Source organism: Schistocerca gregaria, unplaced genomic scaffold, assembly GCF_023897955.1.
Source record: "Schistocerca gregaria isolate iqSchGreg1 unplaced genomic scaffold, iqSchGreg1.2 ptg000378l, whole genome shotgun sequence".
Taxonomy (NCBI): Eukaryota; Metazoa; Arthropoda; class Insecta; order Orthoptera; family Acrididae; genus Schistocerca; species Schistocerca gregaria.
In genome coordinates this window covers 781,616-804,558 of record NW_026061824.1, presented here as the reverse complement: position 1 = coordinate 804,558, position 22,943 = coordinate 781,616, and the positions used below count along the sequence as shown (strand labels likewise).

Here is a 22,943-nt window from a genome sequence, read left to right as displayed (position 1 = left end):
GAAGTTAATAACCTATAATTTATTTTTTATAAATATAATAGTAAGCTTTAAACCAGCTATCTTTAAGATTACGTTTTAGTTCATTACTTTTTATTTTGATTTTATAAATATTTTAGGTTTTTTATTAAGATTATTAATTTAATTTTAAAACTTTTGTAATAATGATAGAATTAGTATATTTATTTGTATAAAATTTTTACCTTGTGAACTTATTATAAGGAACTAGGCAAAATTGATTTCCGCCTGTTTATCAAAAATATGTCCTCTTGTTAATACTTTGAGGTCTTGCCTGCTCACTGAGCGTATTTTTAAAGAGCCGCGGTATTTTGACCGTGCAAAGGTAGCATAATTATTAGTCTCTTAATTAGTGGCTGGAATGAATGGCTTGACGAGAAATCAACTGTCTCTTAATAAATTTTTGAATTTAACTTTTGAGTCAAAAGGCTTAAATTCTTCTTTAGGACGAGAAGACCGTATAGAGCTTGACATTTTACTTTTATATAGTTTTTTGTTTGTCTTTCTATATTTAATGATGATGTTTTGTTGGGGTGACATGAAGAATAGATAAACTCTTCATTATTATATCATTTATTTATGTTTGTTATTTTGATCCATAATTTATGATCATAAGATTAAGTTACCTTAGGGATAACAGCGTAATTGTTTTTGAGAGCTCATATCGACAAAGCAGATTGCGACCTCGATGTTGGATTAAGAAAAATTTTGGGTGCAGGAGCCCAATGATTAGGTCTGTTCGACCTTTAAATTCTTACATGATCTGAGTTCAGACCGGCGTGAGCCAGGTCGGTTTCTATCCTAAGATTATTAATCCATATTAGTACGAAAGAACCATAAGGTTAAAATATTTTTTGTTATATTGATTAATATTAATTTATTTACTATTTTGAAAGATTAATGTGTTGAATTTAGAATTCATTTATGTAGTTTTTTTCTACAAATAGTATTGATACTTTATGATTTATTTATATTTATTTTGAATTTTCTTTTATTGGTTATTTGTGTTTTAATTAGTGTTGCCTTTTTAACTTTATTAGAGCGTAAGGTTTTAGGTTATATCCAGATTCGAAAGGGTCCAAATAAGGTAGGTTTTGTTGGAATTCCTCAGCTATTTTTATTCTTTTATATTTTTTATTAAGCTTGCTATTATATCTTTTGGTTTTATTTGGGTTCGTGGAACATTACCACGGTTTCGTTATGATAAATTAATGTACTTAGCTTGAAAAAGTTTTTTACCTTTATCTTTGAATTTTTTTTATTTTCTTTGTTGGTTTAAAGATTTTATTTATCTCATTTGTTTAGTGAAATTTTTTGAGAAAAGTTAATAGAAGAGTTAAACTTCTAATTTTATGTTTTCAAAACATATGCTTTTCCTAAGCTAATTAACTTTTATTCCTTAATTAATTTATCTCATGCGTTTGTGACATGGACATTAATTAAGAAATATGTAAAGTAAATAATTGTTAAGATTTGACCTGTTATAATATAAGGTTCTTCAACAGGTCGTTTACCAATTCACGTTAGTAAGCATACAACAACTACTATAATTCAGAATAAAATTTGATTAATAGGGTAAAATTGAATACCTCAGAATGGTGTTTTATTATAAAATGGTAAAATTATTAAGATTCTAATTGATAAAAATATTGCAATAACACCTCCTAACTTATTAGGGATAGATCGTAGAATTGCATATGCAAATAAGAAATATCACTCTGGTTGAATGTGAACTGGTGTTACTAATGGGTTGGCAGGTACAAAGTTATCTGGATCTCCTAATAGGTAAGGATTGATTAAACATAGTATAATTAATAATGATGTTATTATTACAAATGTAATTGAATCCTTAAAGGTAAAGTATGGATGGAATGTAATTTTTTCAATATCTCCATTTAGTCCAAGAGGATTATTTGATCCTGTTTGGTGCAGAAAAAATAAATGAATTGCTGCTATAGCAGCAATAATAAATGGTAATACAAAATGGAATGTGAAGAATCGATTTAATGTTGCATTATCAACAGCGAATCCTCCTCATACTCACTGGACTAAATCTGTTCCTAAGTATGGGATTGCTGATAATAAATTAGTAATTACTGTTGCACCTCAAAAAGATATTTGGCCTCAGGGTAAGACATATCCTATAAATGCAGTTGCTATAACAAAAAATAAAATCACTGTACCAATTATTCAGGTATGTATATATATATAAGATCCGTTGTAAATTCCCCGTCCTACATGTAAGTAAATACAAATAAAAAATATAGATGCTCCATTTGCATGTAAGGTTCGGATAATTCAACCATTATTTACGTCTCGGCAGATGTGTACTACACTACTGAATGCTATTTAAATATTTGATGTATAATATATAGCTAAATATAGTCCAGTTACGATTTGAATTACCAAACATAACCCTAATAGGGATCCAAAATTTCATCAAAATGAAATATTTGTTGGGGCAGGTAAGTCAATTAAAGAGTTATTAATAATTTTAATTAAAGGATGTCTTAATCATAAGGGTTTATTCAATAGTAATTATCTTATTTTACGAATAGGTCCCTGATTAATATTAGTGATTTTAACAACTGCTAGTAGTGCTAAAAATAAATAAATTATTGTTATTATTGTAATGATAAATGATGGTCTGTTATATAATTTTTCTAAAGATATTGTTATTTCTTGATAATTGATTGAATTATCAATATTTATAGTTTCCGTGTTTTTGAAAAAGTCTATAAATATTGATATATCTAGAATAATTAATATTTATATGATAAATACTCACATTATTAATGTAATAATTATAGTAATTGATTTAGGCTGAAATATTTCGTTTGATGCAATTCTTGTAATATAAATAAATAATACTAATATATCACCAAGAAATGTTAAAAATAAAATATATGATAATCAATATCTTTCTATTATTGTTCCTGTTATTAATCCAACTAGGAAGGTTTGAAGGATAATAAAAAGCATTATTGATATTAGGTGTCTTAATTTAATAAAATTAATATTTATTACATTTGATAATGATATAATTATTATTTTGATCATTTCAGGGGTTAGTTTATTTAAAATATCGGTTTTGGGGACCGATGATGGAAGCTTTTCCACCTCTGAAGTTTTAAAAGTGGGGGCTGGACTTATTTCCGGTTTACAAGACTGGCGTTTTTTTTAAACTATTAAAACTAATGTTTATATTTTCTTTTTTTACTTCTTTATTGATTTATTTTGCTGGTGTTTATGTTTTTTCTTCTAAACTTAAACATTTATTAATGGTTCTTTTGAGATTAGAATATATTGTTCTTTCTTTATTTATATTAGTTATTGTTTTTCTTATTGAGTTTGATTATGATTATTTTTTTCCTGTTATGTTTTTAGTTTTTTCTGTTTGTGAGGGCGCTTTAGGTCTTTCTATTTTAGTTTCAATAATTCGTTCTCATGGTAATGATTTTTTTAATTCTTTTGGTTTATCTTTATGTTAAAGTATTTATTTATAACAATTTTTTTGATCCCTCTTTGTTTATAAAATAATTGTTGATGGTTGGTTCATTCTTTCATGTTTCTGTCAAGTTTTGTGTTTATAATTTGTGTTTATTCATATGCTGATTTGAATATAATTAGATATTATTTTGCTATTGATTATTTTTCTTTTAGTTTAATTTTGCTTAGTTTTTGGATTTGTTCTTTAAAAATCACTGCTAGAGGTTCAGTTTATTTATGTTCATATCATTCTAATTTTTTTGTTTTTATGGTTTTAATTTTAATAATTATGCTTTACTGTTCATTTGCTAGATTAAGTCTTCTTTCTTTTTATATTTTTTTTGAGGCTAGATTAGTTCCTACTTTACTTTTAATTTTGGGTTGGGGTTATCAGCCTGAGCGTTTGCAGGCTGGTGTTTATTTAATTTTTTATACTTTGGTTGCTAGATTGCCTTTATTATTGGTATTATTTAAGGTTTATGATTTTTCTAATACTTTATATTTTCCTTTATTAGTTGATTTTGGATCTTATTATTTTATGTTTTATGTATTTATGATTTTGGCTTTTTTAGTTAAGATACCTATATTTTTGGTTCATTTATGACTTCCTAAGCCTCATGTAGAGGCCCCTATTTCAGGTAGAATGATTCTTGCTGGTGTTTTATTGAAGTTAGGTGGTTATGGTATTTTTCGTGTTATAAAGGTTATTTCTTATTTGGGTTTAAAGTTTAATTATTTTTGATTATCTTTAGGTTTATCTGGGGGTGTTATTGTAAGATTTATTTGTTTTCGTCAGGTTGATTTAAAGTCTTTAATTGCATATTCTTCTGTTGCTCATATAAGAATGGTTATTGGTGGATTGATGACTATGAATTGATGAGGTAGTGTAGGTTCTCTATCTCTAATGGTCGGTCATGGTTTATGTTCTTCTGGTTTATTTTGTTTATCTAATATTATTTATGAACGTTTAGGTAGACGAAGATTATTAATTAACAAGGGTATAATTAATTTGATGCCAAGAATGGCTTTATGATGATATCTTTTAAGATCATCACATATGGCTGCTCCTCCTTCTTTAAATTTGGTAGGTGAAATTAGATTATTAAATAGAATTATATCTTGATCTTCTTTTAGATTCTTTGCTTTGATTTTTTTATCTTTTTTTAGAGCTGTTTATACTTTGTATATATATATTCTTATTCTCAGCATGGAAGTTATTATTCTGGTGTTTACACTTGTTCTCTTGGTTATTTTCGTGAATATCATCTTTTACTTTTACATTGATTGCCTTTAAATATTCTCTGTTTAAAGGGTGAATATTTCTTTGTTTAGTTTGCTTAAGTATTTTAATTAAAAATATTGTTTTGTGGAATCAATGATATGAAGTTTTTCATCTTAGGCCGTGAATTTATTTTCTATTTGTTCTTTGAGTTTTTTTTCTTTGTTTTTTTCGAGAACTATAATTTTTATTTTAGATATTTATTATTTAATAATTGATTATAGAGTTTTTGTTGAGTGAGAGCTTTTCAATTTAAATGGTTCTATAGTTGTTATAACTTTAATTTTGGATTGAATATCTCTTATTTTTATATCTTTTGTTATATATATTTCTTCTTTGGTTATTTATTATAGAGAGCATTATATATCTGGTGAAAAGAATATAAATCGTTTTATTATTATTGTTTTAATATTTATTCTTTCTATAGGTTTTTTAATTATTAGCCCTAATTGAATTAGAATTTTATTAGATTGAGATGGTTTAGGTTTAGTTTCTTATTGTTTACTTATTTATTATCAAAATGTAAAATCTTATAGTGCGGGTATATTAACTGCACTTTCTAATCGTATTGGTGATGTTGCTATTTTGATTTCTATTGCATGAATGTTAAATTTTGGTGGTTGAAATTATATTTATTATTATGATTTTATTTCTAATTCTTTTGAAATAAAGCTCATTACTATATTAATTCTTTTAGCAGCTATAACTAAGAGAGCTCAGATTCCTTTTTCTTCATGACTTCCTGCTGCTATAGCAGCTCCTACTCCTGTTTCTGCTTTAGTTCATTCTTCTACTCTTGTTACTGCTGGTGTTTATTTATTAATTCGTTTTAGACCAATATTAGATACTTATAATTGTGGTTGATTTTTACTTTTAATTGGTTGTATAACTATATTTATGGCTGGATTTGGTGCTAATTTTGAATTTGATTTGAAGAAGATTATTGCTCTTTCTACTTTAATACAACTTGGTTTAATAATAAGAATTTTGGCTATGGGTTATCCAAAGCTTGCATTTTTTCATTTATTGCCTCATGCTTTATTTAAGGCATTATTATTTATATGTGCAGGTTCAATAATTCATAATTTGAAGGATTCTCAGGATATTCGTTTTATAGGATCAATTGTTAATTTCATACCTTTAACTTCAGTTTGTTTTAATGTTTCTAGTTTATCTTTGTGTGGTATACTTTTTTTAGCGGGATTTTATTCAAAGGATTTAATTCTTGAGATGGTTTGTTTAAGATGAATTAATTGTTTAATTTTTTTCTTTATTTTTTTTCTACTGGTTTAACTGCTTCTTATTCTTTTCGTTTGTTTTATTATTCAATATCTGGTGATAATAATTTTTATTCTAGATTTTCTTTTGATGATAAGGGTTATTATATTTCGTTTGGAATAATTGGTCTATTGTTTGTTGCTGTTTTTGGTGGTAGTCTTTTATCTTGATTAATTTTTCCTATTCCTCATGTGATTGCTTTACCTGATTTTTTAAAGTTTTTAACTATTACAGTTGTTATTTTAGGTGCTTATTTAGGTTATCTTATTTCTAATTTTGATTTTTCTCATAATTTATTTTCTTTAAGTAAACTTTCATTTATTAGATTTGCCGGTTCTATATGATTTATACCTTTTCTTTCAACTAAGTTTATTAGATATATTCCTTTAAAAATAGGTTATTATTCATCTAAGTCATTTGATTATGGTTGAGGGGAATTACTTGGTGGTCAAGGTTTATATAGATTATTTATTAATTTAATTGGTTATATTCAAGGTTGATATGATTCTAATTTCAAGATTTATCTTTTAACTTTTATTTTTTGAATATTTATTTTGGTAATATTATTTTTCGTTTACTTAAATAGCTTATAATTAGAGCGTGACACTGAAGATGTTAAGGAAGTATATTTTACTTTTAGGTATTTATAAATATAGATATATTGTTTTTACAGTGAAAATGTAATGTTTTATTTAAACTATATAAATTTTAGAAATGTTAACGGAGTTTAACCGCTAATTAAAAAGTTAGCAGCTTTCATATTGGCTTTACATTTCCTTAATTGGAACTATTATAGTTCAATTATATTATTAACAGTAATACGCCTCTTTTTGGCTTCAATTAATAAGAATAAGGGTAGTACATACCAATCTTCCAGGTCGAAACTGACTGAAATATTTCGCTTCTTATTCTATTTAAGGATGATTGATAATATCAATACTTTTTGAATGCAACCCAAATGTTATGTTTAACTACAACCCTTTATTCTGCTCATTGTAATACTCCTTGATTTCATTCATGGTATAGTCCACCTAGTAGTGCTAGAATAAAAAATATTGTTGATACTGTTCAGATTATAATGTCTGATGTTTTAAAAATAATTACAATTGGTAGAATTAGTCTAATTTCTACATCAAAAATTAAAAAGATTACTGCAATTAGGAAGAATCGTAGTGAGAATGGTATTCATGCTGATCTTTTTGGATCAAACCCACATTCAAACGGTGATCTTTTTTCTCGATCATTAATTAATTTTTTTGATAGTGTTGTTGCCAGGATTATAACAATTATTGGAATAATAAATCTAATGAAAACTCTTGTTGATAGAATTATAATTGTTTTTCTTTATTTATATCAAGCTTTCTGATTGGAAGTCAAATGTACTATTTATACTAGAAAAACAATTATCTACCTCATCAATAAATAGAGATATATAAGAATAATCATACTACGTCTACGAAGTGTCAGTATCATGCTGCTGCTTCAAATCCAAAGTGGTTTCTTGGTGAGATTTGATTTATTGAGTGTCGAAGTAGACATGTTGATAAAAAGATTGTTCCAATAATTACGTGTAAACCATGGAATCCTGTTGCAACAAAGAATGTTGATCCATAAACTGCATCTGCAATGGTAAAAGATGCTTCTCAATATTCATGTGCTTGAAGTATTGTAAAGTATAGTCCTAATAACACTGTGAAGAATAATCCTTGTAGTGCTTGAGTATGATTAGAGTCTATTAAACTATGATGTGCTCATGTTACTGTTACTCCTGATGCTAAAAGAATAGCTGTATTAAGTAATGGAATTTGTATAGGGTTAAAGGGTTGAATTCCTATTGGAGGTCATAGTATTCCTAGTTCAATTGTTGGTGCTAATCTTCTTCTAAAGAATGCTCAAAAAAAAGAAACGAAAAATAATACCTCTGATGCAATAAATAAAATTATTCCTCATCGTAATCCAATTGATACAAATCCTGTATGTAATCCTTGATATGTTCCTTCTCGTACTACATCTCGTCATCATTGAATTATGGTTAGTAGGGTAATTCCAAAACCAATTATGAATAAGTTAATATTAAATAGGTGGAATCATTTTGCTAGTCCTGATACTAGGACTATTGCTCCAATTGCTCCTGTTAATGGTCAAGGTCTATAGCCTACTCTGTGGAATGGGTGGTTTGAGTGAGTTGTTAACATAGGTTTAATATACTTCTCTAGAGTATAGAGTTCTTAGAATTGAGAAAACATAGGCTTGAATTATTGCTACTGCTGATTCTAGAATTAATAGAAGTATTTGTCCAATAATTAGTAATGAGATTAAGTTTATTGCTATAGATGGTCCTGTGTTTCCTAATAAGGTTAATAATAAGTGTCCTGCAATTATATTTGCTGCTAACCGTACTGCTAATGTACCTGGTCGAATAACATTACTAATTGTTTCAATTAGTACTATAAATGATATTAATGCAGGCGGTGTACCTTGTGGTACAAGGTGTGTAAATATATGATTAGTATGGTTAATTCATCCAAATAATATAAATCTTAGTCATATAGGTAGGGCAATTGCAAATGTTAATGCTAAATGTCTTGTTCTAGTAAAAATATAAGGGAATAATCCTATGAAATTGTTAAATAATATTATAATAAAAATTGAGATGAAAATGAATGTTGTTCCATTAAATGATTTTGGTCCAAGTAGTGTTTTAAATTCATTATGTAAGGTTAAATTTAGTTTATTTCAGATAATGTTAATTCGTGATGGTGTAAGTCAAAATAGTGATGGGATTAATAATAGTCCTAGAAATGTTCTAGTTCAATTTAATGATAAATTAAAGATGTTAGTTGATGGGTCAAATGTTGAGAATAAATTTGTTATCATTTTCAATTTAAGTTTTTTATTTCAATTGTTCCTTTTTCTGCTCTTTTAATAAGGTTAGGTTTAAATGAGAAGAAGTTTATTTGATTAAACAAGATTAATGTAGCTGAAAATATAATGAATAGGGATAATCATATAAGAGGGGATATTTGAGGGATTTGGATATAATTTCCCCATCAGAAGTAGTCGTTAATTTACTATTATTTGGTTTAAGAGACCATTACTTACTTTCAGTCATCTGATGAATTTCAAGGTGTACTAATTTTTTTAGTTACTTTAGATTGAAACTCTAATGTTATTTATTTTAACTAACTCCTTAAATTATCTTAGATAATCACTTAATAAATAAATTTACTGAAGTTCTTTCAATTACAATTGGTATAAATCTGTGGTTTGTTCCACAGATTTCTGAGCATTGTCCAAAGAATAATCGAAGTCGATTTATTGTGAATGTTCCTTGATTTAACCGACCTGGCGTTGCATCAATTTTAACCCCTAATGCAGGAACTGCTCATGAGTGTAAAACATCTGATGCTCTTATTAATACTCGTACTTCTGTATTTATTGGTAGGATTGTTCGGTTATCTACATCTAGCAGTCGAAATCCATCATTTTCTAGGTCTTGTTCTGGTGTTATGTAAGTATCAAATTCTACGTCTATGAAGTCTGAATATTCATATCTTCAATATCATTGTCGTCCAATGGTTTTAAGTGTAATTATTGCATCTACTGAATCATCAAGTAAATATAATAGTCGTAATGACGGAAGGGCAATAAAAATTAATGTAATTGCTGGTAAAGCTGTTCAGATTGTTTCAATTAAATGTCCATGGAGTATATTACGGTTAGTATAGGCAATAAATAATATATAACTTAAGGCATAACCTACAATTACTGTAATTAATAATAATACGACCATAGTATGATCATGAAAGAATGATAATTGCTCCATTAATGGTGAAGCTCCATCTTGAAGAGATAAATTTGATCATGTTGCCATTAATAAATATTTTCAAATAAAAGGTCAAACCTTTATTTGTAGAGCTTAAATCTACTGCACTAATCTGCCACATTAGAATCTAGAGATTAATGGTAATTCTGAGTAACTATGTTCTGCAGGAGGGTTATTTTGTAGTCATTCTGTTGATCTTCTTATGTTAGCTCTAAATATAATTGCTCGGTTTGTAACCATTCTTTCTCATATAATTACAATGAATATAATGATTCCAACAATAGAAATTGTAGACCCAATTCTTGATACTACATTTCATGATGTATATGCGTCTGGGTAGTCTGAGTATCGTCGAGGTATTCCTGCTAATCCTAGGAAGTGTTGGGGAAAGAATGTTAAGTTTACTCCAATGAATATAATTGTAAATTGGATTTTTAATCATGTATTATTTATAGTTAATCCTGTAAATAGAGGATATCATTGAATAACACCTCCTATAATTGCAAATACTGCTCCTATAGATAATACATAATGAAAGTGGGCTACTACATAATATGTATCATGTAATACAATATCAAGTGATGAATTTGCTAATACTAATCCTGTTAATCCAAAAATTTTAAATAGGAAAATAAATCCTAGAGCTCATAATAATGGTGGATTGAACTTGAATTTAGTTCCATATAATGTAGCTAATCATCTAAATACCTTAATTCCTGTAGGTACAGCAATAATTATTGTTGCTGATGTAAAATATGCTCATGTGTCAACATCCATTCCTACTGTAAATATATGATGTGCTCATACAATAAATCCTATTAGTCCAATTGATAGCATAGCATAAATCATACCTAATGTTCCAAATGATTCAATTTTTCCTATTTCTTGACATACAATATGTGAAATAATTCCGAACCCCGGTAGAATTAAAATATAAACTTCTGGGTGTCCAAAGAATCAAAATAAATGTTGATATAGAATTGGGTCACCCCCTCCTGCAGGGTCAAAGAATGATGTATTTAAATTTCGGTCTGTTAATAATATAGTAATAGCTCCTGCTAAAACTGGAAGTGAAAGAAGGAGAAGTAATGCTGTAATAGCTACAGATCATACAAATAAAGGTGTTTGATCTAAAGTTATACTTTCTGATCGTATATTAATTGCTGTTGTAATGAAATTCACTGCACCAAGAATAGATGATACACCTGCTAAGTGCAGTGAAAAAAATAGCTAGATCTACAGATGCACCCCCGTGTGCAATAGCTCCTGCTAGAGGAGGGTAAACTGTTCATCCTGTACCAGCACCATTATCTACTATAGAAGATGTAAGAAGAAGGGTTAGTGAAGGTGGTAGTAATCAAAAACTTATATTATTTATTCGTGGAAATGCTATATCTGGTGCACCAATTATTAGTGGAACAAGTAAATTACCAAATCCACCAATTATAATAGGTATTACTATAAAGAAAATTATTTTGAATGCGTGAGCTGTAATAATAACATTATAAATCTGGTCATCCCCAATTAGAGATCCGGGTTGACCAAGTTCAACACGAATAAGTATTCTTATTGATGTTCCTACTATTCCTGCTCATGCTCCAAATAGGAAGTATAAAGTACCAATGTCCTTATGGTTTGTTGAGAATAATCATTTTTGCGGTAAGATGGCTGAATTTTAGGTGGTAGACTGTAAATCTACTTATGAGATGTTTTCTCTCTTACCATATTTAGGTCTTATATTCAATTATGATTCTAGACTGCAATTCTAGAGGTGTAAAATTTTACTAAGGCCTAAAAGATTATTCTTTTAATTATAACTTTGAAGGTTATTAGTTTGATTAACTTAAGTCCTTAGTATAATGAAATTAAGGTTGATGTTGAAATCAATCCTATTGTTGAAATTATTACTGTTATAGGAAGAATGATTCTTGATTTTTGGGACTTTATCTTTATAGATCACGAATTTTCTGTGTATGATATAATTAGAGCTGAGAATCTAATACGTATATAGTAGTAGAGTGTAATTGTAGTTAATACAACTATAATAGTTATAATAGTTGTTATACTGTTTTCTATTAACGATTGTATTACAATTCATTTTGGTAAGAATCCAAGGAATGGTGGTAGGCCACCTAAAGATAGTAAAGATAAGAATATTATGAATTTAATTTCGGTTTTTATATTTCTGGCTGAATAAATTTGATTTATGAAAAATAAATTTATTAGCTTAAATAATAAAACTATAATTAATCTTAATAGTGAGTAAATAATGAAGTATAGTTCTCAGATGTTTTCTCTGACTGTTAATGATCTAATTATTCAACGTAGGTGTCTGATTGATGAATATGCTAAAAGTTGTCGTAAGGATGTTTGATTTAAACCTCCTATTGCCCCAATAATAATTCTTAAGATAATAATTGTTCAAATGAAAGTTCTTAATTGCATACAATAAGATAAGACCATTATTGGGGCGATTTTTTGTCATGTTATTAATGTTAAACAATTATTTCATCTTGATGCTCCTATAACTTCTGGAAATCAGAAATGGAAAGGTGCAGCTCCAATCTTTAATAATAATCTAGATCTAATTATTATTGATGGGATAAATTCTGTTTCCCATCCCATGGGATATTTTATTTGAATCAGCAAAATGGAAAATAATAGTATTGTCGATGCTATTGCTTGGACAATAAAATATTTAATTGATGATTCGTTTATTATTATATTTTCATTTCTTGTTAGGAGCGGAATAAATGAAAGTAAGTTGATCTCAAGTCCTATTCAAACCCCAAATCAGGAATTTGATGAAATGGACAGGATCGTTCCTATCATTACTGTTGATAGGAAGAGAAGTTTTGTAGAGTTGTTGGTCATTAAAAAGGAGAGGATTGATACCTCTATAAATGGGGTATGAACCCATTAGCTTGTTAAGCTTACCTTTTTACATTAAGGTGTATGATGCACATTAGTTTTTGATACTAAAGGAGGTAGTTTAATTCTATCTCATGTAATTTTAATGAAGGTAATTTTATTTAATTTATTTACCCTATCAAGGTAACCCTTTAATCAGGCACTTCATTTATTTAATATATAAATCGAAAGTTTTTTTTGAAATTATTTTATGTATTATTTTGTTTAATTAGGATTAATTTATCCTGCTCCTTTTGTTTTTAATATATATATATATATATATATATATATATAATAAATGATTTATATTTATAAATTACATTTAACTAAAATTAAAAGATCATAAGTTTATTTTATCATTATCAATTGATTATTTTAATACACTTATTTACCTAGGATTATAGCTACATATGTTTTTAGCTTAAAATAGGTTATTATAATATAATATATATAATAATATGTAATTTAATATTTAATATTATTATAATTGGATATAATAAATAAGATTATTAATTTTAAATATAAAATATTGTAATTAATATAAATAATTATATTAATTATAATAATATTATTAATATAAATTATCTATAATTAGATTATTTAAAATAACATATATAAGTTAACTTAATATAAAAATGAATTCATATTAATAACATATTATATTAAATTACATAATTGTATAAAATATATTTATTATATTATTTAATCTTTCTTTATTTATTAGTGAAAAGAAAGATTAAATAAGAAAGAATATAATACATTTATTGCTATACATGTTCCATATTAATCTTTAATTATATATTATAGAGAAGTTGTTGTGGTCATACAGGGGAGCGTTTCTTTTTTTTGTTAATGTTTGTGGTTTTTTCTTTTTTTTCTTTAAATATTTGAATCTTTTATTTTTTCCTGATTTAATAAATTTAAAAATTTCTTATTTTTTATTTTTAAAAGTTTTATTCTTGCTTGTTTCTTCACTTTTTCTTTGTATTATATGTAAGTTTTGTTAGACTAAATGTTCTTTTTGCAGTAATTTGATTTAATTATCAAGTGATTTTGGATTTAGCAATTGATTTATTATCGGCATAATTCGTGCCAGCAGCCGCGGTTATACGATTGATACAAGTGAATATTATTGGTTAAAACAGTTGTTTATACTACTAGGGTTGAAATATAAATTTGTAAGGTGAAATGTTAAAATTTATTTGTGGCCCTTTTTATGAATCTGTGAAATTTAAATAATAAGCTAGGATTAGATACCCTATTATTTTAAATGTTAATTATATTTACCAGGGTACTATTAGTTAAGGTCTTTAAAGCCAAATAATTTGGCGGAATCTCATTCCATTCAGAGGAACCTACCCCATGATTGACAATACACGATTTACTCTACTTAATTTATTTGTTTGTATATCTCCATTATCAGAGAATCTTTTTAGAGTTATAATTCTCAAGATTTATAATTATAAAATATTTCAGGTCAAGGTGCAGCTTATAGTTAAGAGGAGGTGGGTTACAATAGATTTTTGTTTATAACGGATTTGATAGTGAAATACTGTTAATGAAGGTGGATTTGATAGTAATTTAATTTATTTAATTTAACTGATATTGGCTCTGAGATGTGTACACATCGCCCGTCGCTCTCATTATTGATTATTCTATTTTATTTTAAAGTAGCTTCAATTTAGATGAGATAAGTCGTAACATAGTAGATGTACTGGAAAGTGTATCTAGGAAGAGTTTCAAAATATAACTTATTAGTAAAGTGTTTCGTTTACACTGAAAATTTTTCTGTGCAAATCAGGATATCTTGATTATTTATTTTATTACATTTATTTTTTGTTTATTTAATTATTTAATATAAATAATTTTATTGTATTTTGTCTTAGTATATTTTTTGAATTGATTTTTTAAATTATAGTGTATTGCTAATGTAAGTGTTTTATGAAATATTATTTTAAATTTTTTAAGTAGATTTTATTTATTGTACCTTTTGTATCAGGGTTTATCAAAATTTTAGTATTTATTTTACTTGTCTCGATTTGGGTTGATTTATAAATAATTTATAGTTAATGTATCATAATTATTATTAAATGATTTATAGAAATGAGATGTTAATCGTTTCCCAAGATATCTAGTTTCTTAAGAAAAAATTTAATTTTTTAAACTTATTTGTTTTTATTTAATTTTTTAAGTAAAAATATTAACTTATTTATTCTTTAAGGGATAAGCTTTGAAGTTAATAACCTATAATTTATTTTTTATAAATATAATAGTAAGCTTTAAACCAGCTATCTTTAAGATTACGTTTTAGTTCATTATTTTTTATTTTGATTTTATAAATATTTTAGGTTTTTATTAAGATTATTAATTTAATTTTAAAACTTTTGTAATAATGATAGAATTAGTATATTTATTTGTATAAAATTTTTACCTTGTGAACTTATTATAAGGTACTAGGCAAAATTGATTTCCGCCTGTTTATCAAAAACATGTCCTCTTGTTAATACTTTGAGGTCTGGCCTGCTCACTGTGCGTATTTTTAAAGAGCCGCGGTATTTTGACCGTGCAAAGGTAGCATAATCATTAGTCTCTTAATTAGTGGCTGGAATGAATGGCTTGACGAGAAATCAACTGTCTCTTAATAAATTTTTGAATTTAACTTTTGAGTCAAAAGGCTTAAATTCTTCTTTAGGACGAGGAGACCCTATAGAGCTTGACATTTTACTTTTATATAGTTTTTTGTTTGTCTTTCTATATTTAATGATGATGTTTTGTTGGGGTGACATGAAGAATAGATAAACTCTTCATTATTATATCATTTATTTATGTTTGTTATTTTGATCCATAATTTATGATCATAAGAGTAAGTTACCTTAGGGATAACAGCGTAATTGTTTTTGGGAGCTCATATCGACAAAGCAGATTGCGACCTCGATGTTGGATTAAGAAAAATTTTGGGTGCAGGAGCCCAATGATTAGGTCTGTTCGACCTTTAAATTCTTACATGATCTGAGTTCAGACCGGCGTGAGCCAGGTCGGTTTCTATCCTAAGATTATTAATCCATATTAGTACGAAAGGACCAAATGGTTAAAATATTTTTAGTTATATTGATTAATATTAATTTATTTACTATTTTGAAAGATTAATGTGTTGAATTTAGAATTCATTTATGTAGATTTTTTCTACAAATAGTATTGATACTTTATGATTTATTTATATTTATTTTGAATTTTCTTTTATTGGTTATTTGTGTTTTAATTAGTGTTGCCTTTTTAACTTTATTAGAGCGTAAGGTTTTAGGTTATATCCAGATTCGAAAGGGTCCAAATAAGGTAGGTTTTGTTGGAATTCCTCAGCTATTTAGAGATACTATTAAGTTAATTTGTAAGGAGCAGCCAATTCCTATTATATCTAATTAACTACTTTATTATTTTTCCCTTGTATTTAATTTAATGATTTCTTTAGCCGTTTGAGTAATTTTTCCTTATTTAACTTATATATGTTCTTTTTCTTATGGATTTTTGTTTTTTTTATGTTGTACTAGATTAGGTGTTTATACTGTTATGATTGCTGGTTGATCTTCTAATTCAAATTATTCATTGTTAGGTTCTCTTCGTTCTGTTGCTCAAACAATTTCTTATGAAGTTAGTTTAGCTTTAATTTTATTGTCTTTAATTATTTTAATTGGTAGTTTTAATATGTTTGATTTTATAAACTATCAACTTTATTGTTGGTTTATTATTATTTCTTTTCCTTTAGCTTTAGCTTGTTTGGTTCTTGTTTAGCTGAAACTAATCGTACTCCTTTCGATTTTGCTGAAGGGGAATCTGAGTTAGTTTCAGGATTTAATATTGAGTATGGTGCGGGTGGTTTTACTTTAATTTTTTTAGCTGAATATACTAGAATTGTTTTCATAAGAATATTATTGGCTTTAATTTTTTTAGGCGGTGATTTTTATTCTTTTATATTTTTTATTAAGCTTGCTATTATATCTTTTGGTTTTATTTGGGTTCGTGGAACATTACCACGGTTTCGTTATGATAAATTAATGTACTTAGCTTGAAAAAGTTTTTTACCTTTATCTTTGAACTTTTTTATTTTCTTTGTTGGTTTAAAGATTTTATTTATCTCATTTGTTTAGTGAAATTTTTTGAGAAAAGTTAATAGAAGAGTTAAACTTCTAATTTTAAGTTTTCAAAACACATGCTTTTCCTAAGCTAATTAACTTTTATTCCTTAATTAATTTATCTCATGCGTTTGCGACATGGACATTAATTAAGAAATATGTAAAGTAAATAATTGTTAAGATTTGACCTGTTATAATAAAAGGTTCTTCAACAGGTCGTTTACCAATTCACGTTAGTAAGCACACAACAACTACTATAATTCAGAATAAAATTTGATTAATAGGGTAAAATTGAATACCTCAGAATGGTGTTTTATTATAAAATGGTAAAATTATTAAGATTCTAATTGATAAAAATAATGCAATAACACCTCCTAACTTATTAGGGATAGATCGTAGAATTGCATATGCAAATAAGAAATATCACTCTGGTTGAATGTGAACTGGTGTTACTAATGGGTTGGCAGGTACAAAGTTATCTGGATCTCCTAATAGGTAAGGATTGATTAAACATAGTATAATTAATAATGATGTTATTATTACAAATGTAATAGAATCCTTAAAGGTAAAGTATGGATGGAATGGAATTTTTTCAATATCTCCATTTAGTCCAAGAGCAATATTTGATCCTGTTTGGTGAAGAAAAAATAAATGAATTGCTGCTATAACAGCAATAATAAATGGTAATACAAAATGGAATGTGAAGAATCGATTTAATGTTGCATTATCAACAGCGAATCCTCCTCATACTCATTGGACTAAATCTGTTCCTAAGTATGGGATTGCTGATAATAAATTAGTAATTACTGTTGCACCTCAAAAAGATATTTGGCCTCAGGGTAAGACATATCCTATAAATGCAGTTGCTATAACAAAAAATAAAATCACTGTACCAATTATTCAGGTATGTATATATATATAAGATCCGTAGTAAATTCCCCGTCCTACATGTAAGTAAATACAAATAAAAAATATAGATGCTCCATTTGCATGTAAGGTTCGGATAATTCAACCATTATTTACGTCTCGGCAGATGTGTACTACACTACTGAATGCTATTTCAATATTTGATGTATAATGTATAGCTAAAAATAGTCCAGTTATGATTTGAATTACCAAACATAACCCTAATAGGGATCCAAAATTTCATCAAAATGAAATATTTGTTGGGGCAGGTAAGTCAATTAAAGAGTTATTAATAATTTTAATTAAAGGATGTCTTAATCGTAAGGGTTTATTCATTAGTAATTATCTTATTTTACAAATAGGTCCCTGATTAATATTAGTGATTTTAACAACTGCTAGTAGTGCTAAAAATAAATAAATAATTATTATTATTGTAATAATAAATGATGGTCTGTTATATAATTTTTCTAAAGATATTGTTATTTCTTGATAATTGTTTGAATTATCAATATTTATAGTTTCGGTGTTTTTGAAAAAGTCTATAAATATTGATATATCTAGAATAATTACTATTGATATGATAAATACTCACATTATTAATGTAATAATTATAGTAATTGATTTAGGCTGAAATATTTCGTTTGATGCAATTCTTGTAATATAAATAAATAATACTAATGTACCACCAAGAACTGTTAAAAATAAAATTTATGATAATCTATATCTTTCTTTTATTGTTCCTGTTATTAATCCAACTAGGAAGGTTTGAAGGATAATAAAAAGCATTATAGATATTGGGTGTCTTAATTTAATAAAATTAATATTTATAATATTTGATAATGATATAATTATTATTTTGATCATTTCAGGGGTTAGTTTATTTAAAATATCGGTTTTGGGGACCGATGATGGAAGCTTTTCCACCTCTGAAGTTTTAAAAGTGGGGGCTGGACTTATTTCCGGTTTACAAGACTGGCGTTTTTTTTAAACTATTAAAACTAATGTTTATATTTTCTATTTTTGTTTTTATGGTTTTAATTTTAATAATTATGCTTTACTGTTCATTTGCTAGATTAAGTCTTCTTTCTTTTTATATTTTTTTTGAGGCTAGATTAGTTCCTACTTTACTTTTAATTTTGGGTTGGGGTTATCAGCCTGAGCGTTTGCAGGCTGGTGTTTATTTAATTTTTTATACTTTGGTTGCTAGATTGCCTTTATTATTGGTATTATTTAAGGTTTATGATTTTTCTAATACTTTATATTTTCCTTTATTAGTTGATTTTGGATCTTATTATTTTATGTTTTATGTATTTATGATTTTGGCTTTTTTAGTTAAGATACCTATATTTGGTTCATTTATGACTTCCTAAGCCTCATGTAGAGGCCCCTATTTCAGGTAGAATGATTCTTGCTGGTGTTTTATTGAAGTTAGTGGTTATGGTATTTTTCGTGTTATAAAGGTTATTTCTTATTTGGGTTTAAAGTTTAATTATTTTTGATTATCTTTAGGTGTATCTGGGGGTGTTATTGTAAGATTTATTTGTTTTCGTCAGGTTGATTTAAAGTCTTTAATTGCATATTCTTCTGTTGCTCATATAAGAATGGTTATTGGTGGATTGATGACTATGAATTGATGAGGTTGTGTAGGTTCTCTTTCTCTAATGGTCGGTCATGGTTTATGTTCTTCTGGTTTATTTTGTTTATCTAATATTATTTATGAACGTTTAGGTAGACGAAGAATATTAATTAACAAGGGTATAATTAATTTGATGCCAAGAATGGCTTTATGATGATTTCTTTTAAGATCATCAAATATGGCTGCTCCTCCTTCTTTAAATTTGGTAGGTGAAATTAGATTATTAAATAGAATTATATCTTGATCTTCTTTTAGATTCTTTGCTTTGATTTTTTTATCTTTTTTTAGAGCTGTTTATACTTTGTATATATATTCTTATTCTCAGCATGGAAGTTATTATTCTGGTGTTTATACTTGTTCTCTTGGTTATTTTCGTGAATATCATCTTTTACTTTTACATTGATTACCTTTAAATATTCTCTGTTTAAAGGGTGAATATTTCTTTGTTTAGTTTGCTTAAGTATTTTAATTAAAAATATTGTTTTTTGGAATCAATGATATGAAGTTTTTCATCTTAGGCCGTGAATTTATTTTCTATTTGTTCTTTGAGTTTTTTTTCTTTGTTTTTTTTCGAGAACTATAATTTTTATTTTAGGTATTTATTATTTAATAATTGATTATAGAGTTTTTGTTGAGTGAGAGCTTTTCAATTTAAATGGTTCTATAGTTGTTATAACTTTAATTTTGGATTGAATATCTCTTATTTTTATATCTTTTGTTATATATATTACTTCTTTGGTTATTTATTATAGAGAGGATTATATATCTGGTGAAAAGAATATAAATCGTTTTATTATTATTGTTTTAATATTTATTCTTTCTATAGGTTTTTTAATTATTAGCCCTAATTGAATTAGAATTTTATTAGATTGAGATGGTCTAGGTTTAGTTTCTTATTGTTTACTTATTTATTATCAAAATGTAAAATCTTATAGTGCGGGTATATTAACTGCACTTTCTAATCGTATTGGTGATGTTGCTATTTTGATTTCTATTGCATGAATGTTAAATTTTGGTGGTTGAAATTATATTTATTATTATGATTTCATTTCTAATTCTTTTGAAATAAAGCTCATTACTATATTAATTGTTTTAGCATCTATAACTAAGAGAGCTCAGATTCCTTTTTCTTCATGACTTCCTGCTGCTATAGCAGCTCCTACTCCTGTTTCTGCTTTAGTTCATTCTTCTACTCTTGTTACTGCTGGTGTTTATTTATTAATTCGTTTTAGACCAATATTAGATACTTATAATTGTGGTTGATTTTTACTTTTAATTGGTTGTATAACTATATTTATGGCTGGATTTGGTGCTAATTTTGAATTTGATTTGAAGAAGATTATTGCTCTTTCTACTTTAAGACAACTTGGTTTAATTATAAGAATTTTGGCTATGGGTTATCCAAAGCTTGCATTTTTTCGTTTATTGCCTCATACTTTATTTAAGGCATTTTTATTTATATATGCAGGTTCAATAATTCATAATTTGAAGAATTCTCAGGATATTCGTTTTATAGGATCAATTGTTAATTTCATACCTTTAACTTCAGTTTGTTTTATTGTTTCTATTTTATCTTTGTGTGGTATACCTTTTTTAACGGGATTTTATTCAAAGGATTTAATTCTTGAGATGGTTTGTTTAAGATGAATTAATTGTTTAATTTTTTTTCTTTATTTTTTTTCTACTGGTTTAACTGCTTCTTATTCTTTTAGTTTGTTTTATTATTCAATATTTGGTGATAATAATTTTTATTCTAGATTTTCTTTTGATGATAAGGGTTATTATATTTCGTTTGGAATAATTAGTCTATTGTTTGTTGCTGTTTTTGGTGGTAGTCTTATATCTTGATTAATTTTTCCTATTCCTCATGTGATTGCTTTACCTTATTATTTAAAGATTTTAACTATTACAGTTGTTATTTTAGGTGCTTATTTAGGTTATCTTATTTCTAATTTTGATTTTTCTCATAATTTATTTTCTTTAAGTATACTTTCTTTTGTTAGATTTGCCGGTTCTATATGATTTATACCTTTTCTTTCAACTAAGTTTATTAGATATATTCCTTTAAAAATAGGTTATTATTCATCTAAGTCATTTGATTATGGTTGAGGTGAATTACTTGGTGGTCAAGGTTTATATAGATTATTTATTTATTTAATTGGTTATATTGAAAGTTGATATGATTCTAATTTCAAGATTTATCTTGTAACTTTTATTTTTTGAATATTTATTTTGGTAATATTATTTTTCGTTTACTTAAATAGCTAATAATTAGAGCGTGACACTGAAGATGTTAAGGAAGTATTTTTTACTTTTAGGTATTTATAAATATTGATATATTGTTTTTACAGTGAAAATATAATGATTTATTTACACTATATAAATTTTTGAAATGTTAACGGAGTTTAACCGCATACCGCAGCACGCGACATAGCTTTGCAGACGATAAATGTAACAGTCTCAGAGAGAAAAGCGGCCAAAGTGACGATCTGGCTTTAAGTCGATTCGATAACAAATGATGAAAACAGACGGATTTGTCAGGTTTTTACTACATATGAACACTTTTCACATTCTCCCGTGCAACGCGGCTGCTAGTCCTCCTTTCATGCCAAATCTTAAGGTCCTAGGTCATGTCCAAGCCACCAAAGCCGGCTAAAAAGTGAATAATCGACAACTAAAACTTGAATTGTACTACTTCTTACTGGCTATTACTTCAACTTAGAAGCTACTTCTGTGTTCTACTATGGTGCTTTTAGTGTTTCAGCATACCGCAGCACGCGACATAGCTTTGCAGACGATAAATGTAACCGTCTCAGAGAGAAAAGAGGCCAATGTTACCATCTGGCTTTAAGTCGATTCGATAACAAATGACGAAAACGGACGGATTTCTCAGGTTTTTACTACATATGAACACTTTTCACATTCTCCCGTGCAACGCGGCTGCTAGTCCTCCTTTTATGCAAAATCTTAAGGACCTAGGTCATGTCCAAGCCACCAAAGCCGGCTAAAAAGTCAATAATCGACAACTAAAACTTGAATTGTACTACATCTTACTGGCTATTACTTCGACTTAGAAGCTTCTTCTGTGTTCTACTATGGTGCTTTTAGTGTCTCCGCATACCGCAGCACGCGACATAGCTTTGCAGAAGATAAATGTAACCGTCTCAGAGAGAAAAGCGGCCAATGTGACGATCTGGCTTTAAGTCGATTCGATAACAAATGACGAAAACGAACGGATTGCTCAGGTTTTTACTACATATGGACACTTTTCACATTCTCCCGTGCAACGCGGCTGCTAGTCCTCCTTTCATGCAAAATCTTAAGGTTCCACCTCATGTCCAAGCCACCAAATCAGGCTAAAAAGTGAATAATCAATATATAAAACTTGAATTGTACTACATCTTACTGTCTATTACTTCAACTTAGAAGCTTCTGCTGTGTTCTACTATGGCGCTTTTAGTGTCTCCGCATACCGCA

At 27.2% G+C, this 22,943-nt stretch overlaps 2 long non-coding RNA genes across 2 annotated transcripts; one reads left to right on the top strand and one right to left on the bottom strand.

Moving 5' to 3' along the window:
- The first annotated feature begins 258 nt into the window (after positions 1-258).
- Positions 259-15,705, top strand: LOC126309706 (uncharacterized). Its single transcript, XR_007554353.1, has 2 exons — positions 259-340; positions 15,369-15,705. It is a non-coding gene; the product is annotated as an uncharacterized LOC126309706 (long non-coding RNA).
- LOC126309707 (uncharacterized) lies at positions 489-15,921 on the bottom strand. The gene is made up of 2 exons (XR_007554354.1): positions 15,670-15,921; positions 489-641 (listed from the first exon to the last, which is right to left on the bottom strand). It is a non-coding gene; the product is annotated as an uncharacterized LOC126309707 (long non-coding RNA).
- Positions 15,922-22,943: the final 7,022 nt, after the last annotated feature.